The sequence below is a fragment of the Rhododendron vialii genome, chromosome 7a (assembly GCF_030253575.1).
Source record: "Rhododendron vialii isolate Sample 1 chromosome 7a, ASM3025357v1".
Taxonomy (NCBI): Eukaryota; Viridiplantae; Streptophyta; class Magnoliopsida; order Ericales; family Ericaceae; genus Rhododendron; species Rhododendron vialii.
In genome coordinates, this window is record NC_080563.1 from 20,137,548 (window position 1) to 20,147,035 (window position 9,488).

Here is a 9,488-nt window from a genome sequence, read left to right on the forward strand (position 1 = left end):
TTGGAGCACTTAATTTTCTTTAGACTGTTTAATTATAAAGTCTGATTTTTTGTTTTACAAGGTTAGAGGAGATGTTGGACGGGTGTTTGGAGTTGGTACGTGGCATAAGGAAAAGGGTGAGATAGGAAAGTCGGACAGCATTACTCGGATAGAGGATCTGGAGCCTAGATTTACATAGTAGGCGAGGCGATTAAGCTCTTGGAGACATGATTGAAAGGTTTATAGGAGTACTTGGGAAGAGGAATTATAGGAGTACTTGGGAAGAGGTCAGGAACCCTTTAGTGAGGAGGACTCTCATCGCGATAAGCTGCAATATCTGATTGGTGGCAAGATAATTAATTATATATATATATATATATATATATATATATAAATTCTATTAGATTAGTATAAATAAATTTCCAAAAAAGGAAAAAAAATAAAGGGAGGAGAAAGAAACATAGTAATGCCTAATGGTTGAACTTTATCACAAATTTATAGAATTACAAACGTATATTGACTTTCAATTATAAGGATAGAATTACAAACGTATATTGACTTTAAATTACAAGGATACATATATTATATATATACACACATACACACTAGTACATGCCCGTGCTTTCAGGCACGGCTCGAACAATCAATACACACAAATAAATTTTGGAATCGCGGTTTTATTTTTTTCTTCAAATTTAGATCATCCCACAAATCATGGAGTGGAAACTTTCAATTTTTTTTCCCAAAAAGTCTACATACACATACAATCTGTGCACAGATTGTACACAGATTTTGTTGTGGGGCCCACCACAGGTCCCACACAAATCATCCGAGCCATTCATTAAATGTAAAAAAAAATTTCAAGGGTCCCCGTAAAAAATAATCTCAATCCGATACCTATAAGTGCTCGATCCAATCATATAACTTTTCATTATCCGGAAATCTAAATGAAAAGTTAGATGGTTGAATGAAGCACCTATAAGTATTGGATTGAGCTTATTTTTTACGGGGACCCTTGAAAAAATGTTTTACATTTAATGAACGGCTCGAATGATTTGTGTGGGATCTGTGGTGAGCCCCACAACGAAATCTGTGCATAATCTATGCACAGATTGCTGTGTGTGTAGCACAGTTCTTTCTTTTTTTTTTGAAATGGTCAATTCCATTTATCATTCAAAGCCTGAATGCATTACAGAAATCATCAAAATATTATGAGAGAACCAAAACAACCTAATCCTAGATACAGGCACCTACTACTAATGCAGGCCTGCGAAACGTCGGGACATAAGAACCAATTACAAAAGAGATAGCAGATAAACCAACAGGGGTCCCCACTTCAAACATTAGGAATGCACATATGAAATCTGGGCAAGCTTCACGACTGTGATACTCGCAGGTCAGACGCTGGCACACCCTTGTTAGCGGGTAAAGACGCCGGCAGACAAGATGACACCAAACAGGCACTGGATCAACCTATGCGAGCCCCGCTGACACTTTGAGCTCAAACGCGCAAAAGGACAACCGTCAGCAAGCCGACGAGCGAACTCAATCATGACAAGGTGCTAAAAATCACACCGAGAAACTAGAACACAACTACAATCTAAAAAATTATTCACCCACCACCAAGCCCACCAGATCTGAAAAACCAGACCAGTACCTACGCTGGACTGGGGAAACCATCTAGGAAACCTGGATAAACCGGTAAAAGCAGAAAAAAATAAGAAAAATCTCAACTCCATCACACCATTATTATCTTCCCGCCGGCCACTAAATTGCCGGATATGAGAAGACAAGGCGGGGTCCGATAGGTCCGATCATCCGAAGCAAGGTCGCTAAGAGCACACCACCAATAGCCATACCAGACTGGAGAGAAAAGATACACTTGAGAGTCAAGAGACAGGAGGAGGGGAAGGGGAGAGGAAGCGGATGAGGGTGGAGGAAGCGGCGGCCCCCCTTTACCAAATCTAGAAAAGTTAGGTTGTAACTTTAGAGAGAGAAAGTAGAGACAAGGAGGAGCCTTCTGTTATTGCAGAAACAAAGCCATTGAAAACTTTCAATGAGTCTTCACAATTTTCCGTAATGTAGTTTCTCGCTATAGTATTAAAAATTCAAATGAGATTTGGAGGGTTTTGATATTGGTATTCAATTGAGTGAGCCAAATGTTGATGTATCAGTAAGGAAAATATATTGTCAAAGAAAATCCAATACAAATGGAAGAATTTGATTACTGATCATCCTTTACAAATTTATGAAAGAATTTTAATTGAAACACGGATGTATACTTGGTAATGATAGAAATTTTAAAACTAAAATGGTAATCTATCATGTCTTCCATTGGAATAGGAAAGGTTTCTCTGCCGTAGGACTTATGAAGAAGATAGGTTTCAATGATTAAGATTTAGAGTTTTTCTTTTCTTTTTATCCCCCAAATTATGCATCTTTTTCTACTTAGTCCCTAAACTACCAATTTGACAATTTCATTCCCTCAACTATCATATCGTTACCTACTTAGTTTAATAGACAACGGAAATTAGAAATTTAGACGAAAAAATGTCACGTAAGGCCCTGTTTGAAACCCTATAAAGCAGATACTTGATTATGAGAGTCTTAAAGATAAAAATTAATTGAGATAAAAATTAAATATGATCTTTTAAGATAAAATGATCAAAAAAATAAGATTTTCGTACCGGTTCAAACAAATTAAAAATTGGAGCACTTTATTTTTTTACAAGGTTCATATATCAGAATCTTGCGAGGTATTTTATAGAGACTGACACATACATTTTTTTTTAAAAGACTGAGTTCTTTATACAGAATTTATATTAAAAATATGATTAAAAATTAAGCGCTCTACTTTTCAATTCGTGTAAACCGATGTGAAGATCTTATTTATCTGATCATTTTATGCTAAAAGGTTATAATTAATTTTTGTTTCTAGAACTCTCATAATTAAGTTTCAGCTCTAAAGGGTCCCAAATAAAAAATAAATTTTTAATTATGATAGCTCTAGAGATAAAAATTAATCGTGACTCTTTCGAATAACATGATCAAAAAAATAAGATTTTCGCACCGATCCAAACAAATTGAGAATTCGAGCACTTATAATTTTTTAAGAAGGTTTATATACTAAAAAATATGGTTAAAAAATTAAGTACTTTAATTTTTAATCTGTTGAAATCGGTGCAAAGATCTTATTTTTCTGATTATTTTACCCTAAATGGTCATAGTTAATTTTTATCTCTAAGGCTTTCATAATCAAGTATTTGCTCTGCAGGGTCTCAAACAGACCTTACATGACATTTTCCGTCCAAATTCCTATCTTCCGTTATCTATTGGACTAAGTAGGTAACGCTATCATAGTTGAGGAGATGAAATCGTCAAATTGATAGTTTAAGGACTAAGTAAAGAAAATGTGCATAGTTGGGGGATAAAAAAGAAAAAAAACTCTAAGATTTATGGATGAATGCATGTACATAAGATTCAAAAAGTGAGCTCCCTTATTATATAAATGTATATAAGATTTAAAAAGTAAGCTCCCTTATTATATAAATATAGATTTATGGATAAATATATTGGTGTTTACTGTTGATGTGTCATGTTATTACGTTGTAGGTTGTGAAATCTATACCTAGTAGGCATAGGTGTTGAAATAATAGTATGTAGTCAGGTGTGACTTATGTCTGATCCATGGACTAGTAATAGTAATAGTCATATGTACTTATGTAAGAGATGATGTAATCAACCCCTCCATATGCCTATAAAAGGAAGTTTCTCTTCATTGTAAAAATCAAGCCAGTGTTCTAATAATATTACTTGTGTCTTGTGTTTGCCTATACTCATTTTCTCTCACGATCCTAACCTATTTTATGTTTGTACCCACTTCGTGTCTATTTAATTTGGTATCAAAGTCAATGTTATTCATTCTAGCTTAAACCCCTTCTGGAAACTTCTTTTCTAAAACTACTTCAAATCCTTTCTAAAGAAAAATTTGAAGCGTATGCTCTGTGGTTGCCTTTTAAAGGATCCTCCACATCAGAAACTTCTCTAACTATTTTGATTGAAAAAATTTCTGTATCAGTGGATTAAAAGTATCTTGAGACTTTGGGTTTTGAGTAGTGTGTCTCAGTTTATCTACCCTAGTATACAGAATTTTATTAATCAAAATTGGTTAAAAGATTTTACATTAAAAAGGAAAAGATTTGTTGTATAAAGAAACGAAGAACCTAGACTTTTATCCATAAAAAATGAATCATTTGTTTTCTACCTATTCCTCTGCTACATTCTCTTTAGTTCCTTCACGGTCATCTACTAGTAGAAATTCCTCCACCTCTTCTTCTAATTTGGAGTACTTGTATGAGTTTGAATATCTTTCTGATGATAGTAAAATTCCTCTTACTGATCTCCATTTCCTAAACCCCTATAATGCCTTTGTAAAACTACAAACTTTTGTAAAAAAGACTGTCACTCAACTCTTCTCTACAAAACGATCAACTTCTGTAAAAGAATATGTTCAAGCCTCCAAGTTTGATCAATGTTTTATAACAGCTACAGAAGCTGAACAACTTTTACCCTTGAAAATTCCTGTTGATTTGTCTCGCCTTTGGCAACAACAAATATTTACTCATCTTCACTTTGGAGCAATCAGACTGGCTGTCACTTTCCATGGCAGAAAAGGCTTACATGTTACTTCCAGACTTGCTCTGGTAGATACCAGGTTTATACAGTACCAGCACGCATGTATTGCTACAGTCCAAATCACGTTAAATGCTGGAACTGTGGTCTTTACCTTTTACCCCAATTTCAACATGCCACTACCAGATCCTCATCTGCAACAGCTCTGAAGGTGCAAGTTCAAATTGGTGGTGCCTCTCAAATTTCTACCACATATGCAGCAACCCTTCACTATCAAATGGCCTCTCGCCTTCAAAATCATGCCCTAGACATGTCATTACTTTCCTCCACAGATGAAGCCATTTTTCTAACTGTCAACGCACCTCACCAAGCTTCCTGTGTCCATGTGCCACGACAAATTTTTCGTCATGAGCTTCTCAAGCTTATCTCAGAGTCTTGGGTTACAACTTATGAGAAAAATCAACAAAAAGCCCATACCAGTTCAATCCTCAAATCCAACTTTCATCCCAAAACCTGATTGTACAGTGAAGATTTCATTCCCAAAAGAAGTCCCAGCCTCATCCTTCACCCATCCTGTCATTTTTCCCTCTAGAATTGACATATTTGTAGATAGTTCTCGACCTGGCCCTCCAATTAAATACTTCCAACCCAGTGGCCTTCCAATCTTCTATTTCAAAAATCTAGAAATAGGTCATTGTTATTTTGATGCCTGTGACTGTGATGAGTGTCTAGAAGACAGTCTTCTAGAAGATGAAGAAGATTTTGAAAATCCATGTCCCATATGTCCTCCGTCACCTTCCACTCCTTGTAAATCTCCACTTCCTCCTCAACCCCCATCTAATACTGATTCTTCTACTCAACCAAGTGGATGTTTTATGTTCACCTCATCTTCTTCCTAGACCGAAGCAGATTTTCCTACTTTAGAGTTTCATAATCCTCAAGAAATGACAACCCACCGTCATAAAATTCTAAACTCCATTACCATTCTCTCTGATGGTAGCACCAAAGCAGTGTCAACAACGGAAGCAGTAATAAATTGGCAGTCAGCAAATTCTCTTGCTCAAAACAGCTCTCAGCAAAATTTGAAGAATGTTTTCCATAAGAAATTATCATCTTTGGAACTTCTTATCAGAAATTTGCAACAGAAAATTCAAAATGTTCACTAAGAACTTCTCCAGCTGGCATACGCCAACCAAGCATTTTCAACAGCTTTTTACCAAAAGGATGCTGAAATAAAACATTTAAAGAATCAGCTTCATTCACTTCAAGCTCAGCAGTATTCTCAACAAAAAAATCCATTTGACATTTTCCCCTCTTCCTCTCAAGAATGTTTTTTTAGGTATCCTCAAATATCTCAGCCCTTACCGATAAACCCTACCTCAGGATTTGGTGAGTCCAATATCCTTGGGAACTCATCAACTTTTCTTCCTCCACCAAAAAGATCATCTCCACCAAAACTTCCTTTCCCAAAGCCCCAGATAAAACCTATCCGACCTCCAACAATTCCGTCTCCACCATTTACATCTCCGTCTATTCCAATTATCTCCACTCGTTCTAAACCATCTGATCCAAATTCAAAGCTACCTCAGTTAATGGTTCAGTCAACTACTAGCCCTTCCAAAAATCCAATTTCCACTCTCCTACATACCTTAGCCATTATACCTCCATATCTCCTGAACCAACCATTGAGTTTAATTCAGCTACTAAATCCACTGATTCTGTGCCAATTCCTCATGTTTTCATAATGAACCCCGAAAATTCTCCAGAAGAACATGTTGAAGATCCTATTATTGAAGAAGGTCCTGAGTTTGATACAACTCCAAAAATTTCAACCTTTGATTCTTTCTCACATTTCAATATCCATACCCAAGATTTCTCCTTTGATAACATTCCCCCATCAAAATGGTTGGATAAACTTTATGAGATTCATGCTTGGTATACTGCTGCAATGCTCTCTCCAAACGCTACACTGAGTATTGTCATTACTAAGTGTACAGCAAAATTCTTTGGCCATCTTCGTCAATGGTACTTGGCTCTTGGTGAATACCGACAGCTGCAGCTTAAATAATTGTCAACCCTTGATCAATTCATCTCAGTCCTGTATACTGAGTTTCTTGGAGACCATAACAACACAAAAGAGTTTATTCGAGAGGAATATCTCAGCATGAAGTGTTGTTCATTCAAAAGAAAAAATCTAGAGACTCATTATGATCGTATGTCTCAGAGATTTTATTTTCTCAACGGCATGGATGATGTCAACCTCAAGCAAACCTTTCTCAATTCCCTTCCTGAACCATTGGGAAATGAGACAATAAGGTTACTTCAAATAAAAGGATTAACGTTGAATGCAACATCTCTTGGCGGTATTTACCAGCACTCCTTGATTGCATTGGAAAAACTGTGCAATCACCAGAAATTCCTCAGAACTCATGAAAAACAGGAAAAACTTCTTGGCAACGCATGTGACCAGCCAGGTCTATCTATAAAGTACAAAGACAAGAAGTGCACTTGACATCCTTCATACCGAAAGTCCAAACACTTTTAGAAATGGAAGTTCCAATCTCCTGGCAAGTTTTCAAAGTTTTCAAAATCTGGTAAGTTTTCACGCTAGAAAAAATGAAAATTTTTCAAGAAGAAAAAGTTCAGAGAACAGCGAAAGTCTGATCGCTGCTACATATGCAAAAAGAAATGGCACACTATGCCAAACAATGTTCAAATAAAGTAGTAAGGGACAAAATGGTGAGCTCTTTGGCTCTCATTGATGATGATCTTGAAGATGCCGATGTTAAATCACTATTTTTCATTGATGATGAAGCAACAACTGAAGCAGTCCTTACATTTACCTTTGATGACTCTTCATCAGAATCAGATGATTCTTCTAATGATTCTGACTTATTCTCCTATGAAATCCAAACATTTGAGTTCTCAAACATCATGGTGGCTCAACCCTTAGCTAAGGTCAAAATCTTGCTTGAAAAGTATGAGAAACCTATACCAGTTATCTCTTTCTTTGATACTGGTGCAGCAGTCTCTATTCTCAACCCAGCAATCTTCCCCAAGTCCTACAGGCACTCGTGTTTTAGACCCTTTACAGCAGCCAATGGAGAAACTTTTCTCATCACTCTGATCAGAAAGCCTATTACCATCCAACTTTTCCCTGGATACACTATAAAACACCAAGTCTATGGTTCTGATCTCTCAGGAAAAGATTTATTGTTAGACTTTGATATTCTCCAAAATCTCAGCAAAGTCTTTTGGCTCAAAAAATGCTTGAAATACAAAAATTACCTATTACCCTGGACCACCCAACCAAATCTCTTTTTCATAGAAAATTTCTTCTCTATCAAAGAAGCCATAATCCTAACTTCGTGTGCTAAATCTCATTCTCAGTTTCTCACTAAATGCTTCAACCCACCCTAGAAAAAACCCATATTTCTTTATTTTTCTACCCTTTAAGAAAAATGAAAACATTAACCCCACCAAAGTTACCCATCATGGAATGAACCCAGAACACTACTAGATTGCTCTCCAAGAACTCCAGCAACTTCAGTCAGAAGGTTTGATCGAGCTCACAACCTCTCAGTTGGCATGTGAAGCATTTTATGTAAATAAAAGGACAAAGCAGATAAGAGGAAAACTTCGCCTGGTTATCAATTACCAGCCTCTTAATCATTTTCTGCAGGATAACAAATTCCCTCTTCCTCAAAGAAGTGTTCTTTTTGCAAACTTGCCTAAAGCTCAAATTTTCTCAAAATTTGACTTAAAAGCAGGTTTCTGGCAGCTGGGCATCCATCCAGATAATTGTCCAAAAACTAGTTTTTGTATTCCAGATCACCACTTTCAGTGGTCAGTCATGCTTTTTGGATTAAAAATTGCTTCATCTTTGTTTTAAAAGGCCATGATTCGGATATTTTTCCCCATTCTGTCCTCAGCACTAGTCTACATTGATGATATTCTACTATTTTCTCCAGATATTGAGTCTCATGCTGTCTTATTACAAACTTTTCATTCCCTAGTCTAAACCCATGGTATCATACTCTCAGAGAAAAAAATGCTTCTTGCTCAACCAGAAATTGATTTTTTAGGGATGCAAATCTTTATAGGTCAATATGCCCTCCAACCTCATATAGCCTCTCAACTTGACCATTCTCCAGATGAAAATCTTACAGTCAAACAAGTTCAATAGTTCCTTGGAATTGTTAACTATATGGTTGATTTCATTCTCAACCTTGCCCAATACCGTACTCCTCTTTCAACTCTACTAAAGAAAATCCCTCCTCCTTGATCAGTCCATTGTACCAAAACTGTTAAAGACCTCAAAGCTATAGCCAAAACTCTTCCTCCATTAACCATACCTTCAGATGGGAAAAGAGTTCTTCAGACGAATGCCTCTGATCTATATTGGGGAGCAATTCTTTTGGAAGAAAATTCAAAACAAAAGCGCAGAATTTGTGGATACAAGAGTGGTGCATTCTCTCTAGCAGAACTTCATTACCACTCTACTTACAAAGAAATTCTGGCAATCAAAAGGAGCATTGAGAAGTTTGAATTTCATCTAGTCGGTCATCATTTTCTAATTGAGACTGATATGATGAGTTTTCCCAGCATACTCAAGTTCAAACAGAAGCACCTTCCAAAGGCAAAGTTGCTCATATGGGTAAATTGGTTTTCCAATGGGAGTTTTGATGTTGTTCACATGAAAGGAAAAACAAATGTCCTCCCTGATTTTCTGTCAAGGCTCAAAAAAGAAATCAACCAATTTTCAAAAACAAAATCACATTTCTTTGTTCCTGATTGTTTCCAATAATTTCATGTTTTCACCCAGTTAATCTTCCTGTCCATCTTCAGTGTCAAATTTTAGAATTAACCCTTCTTTC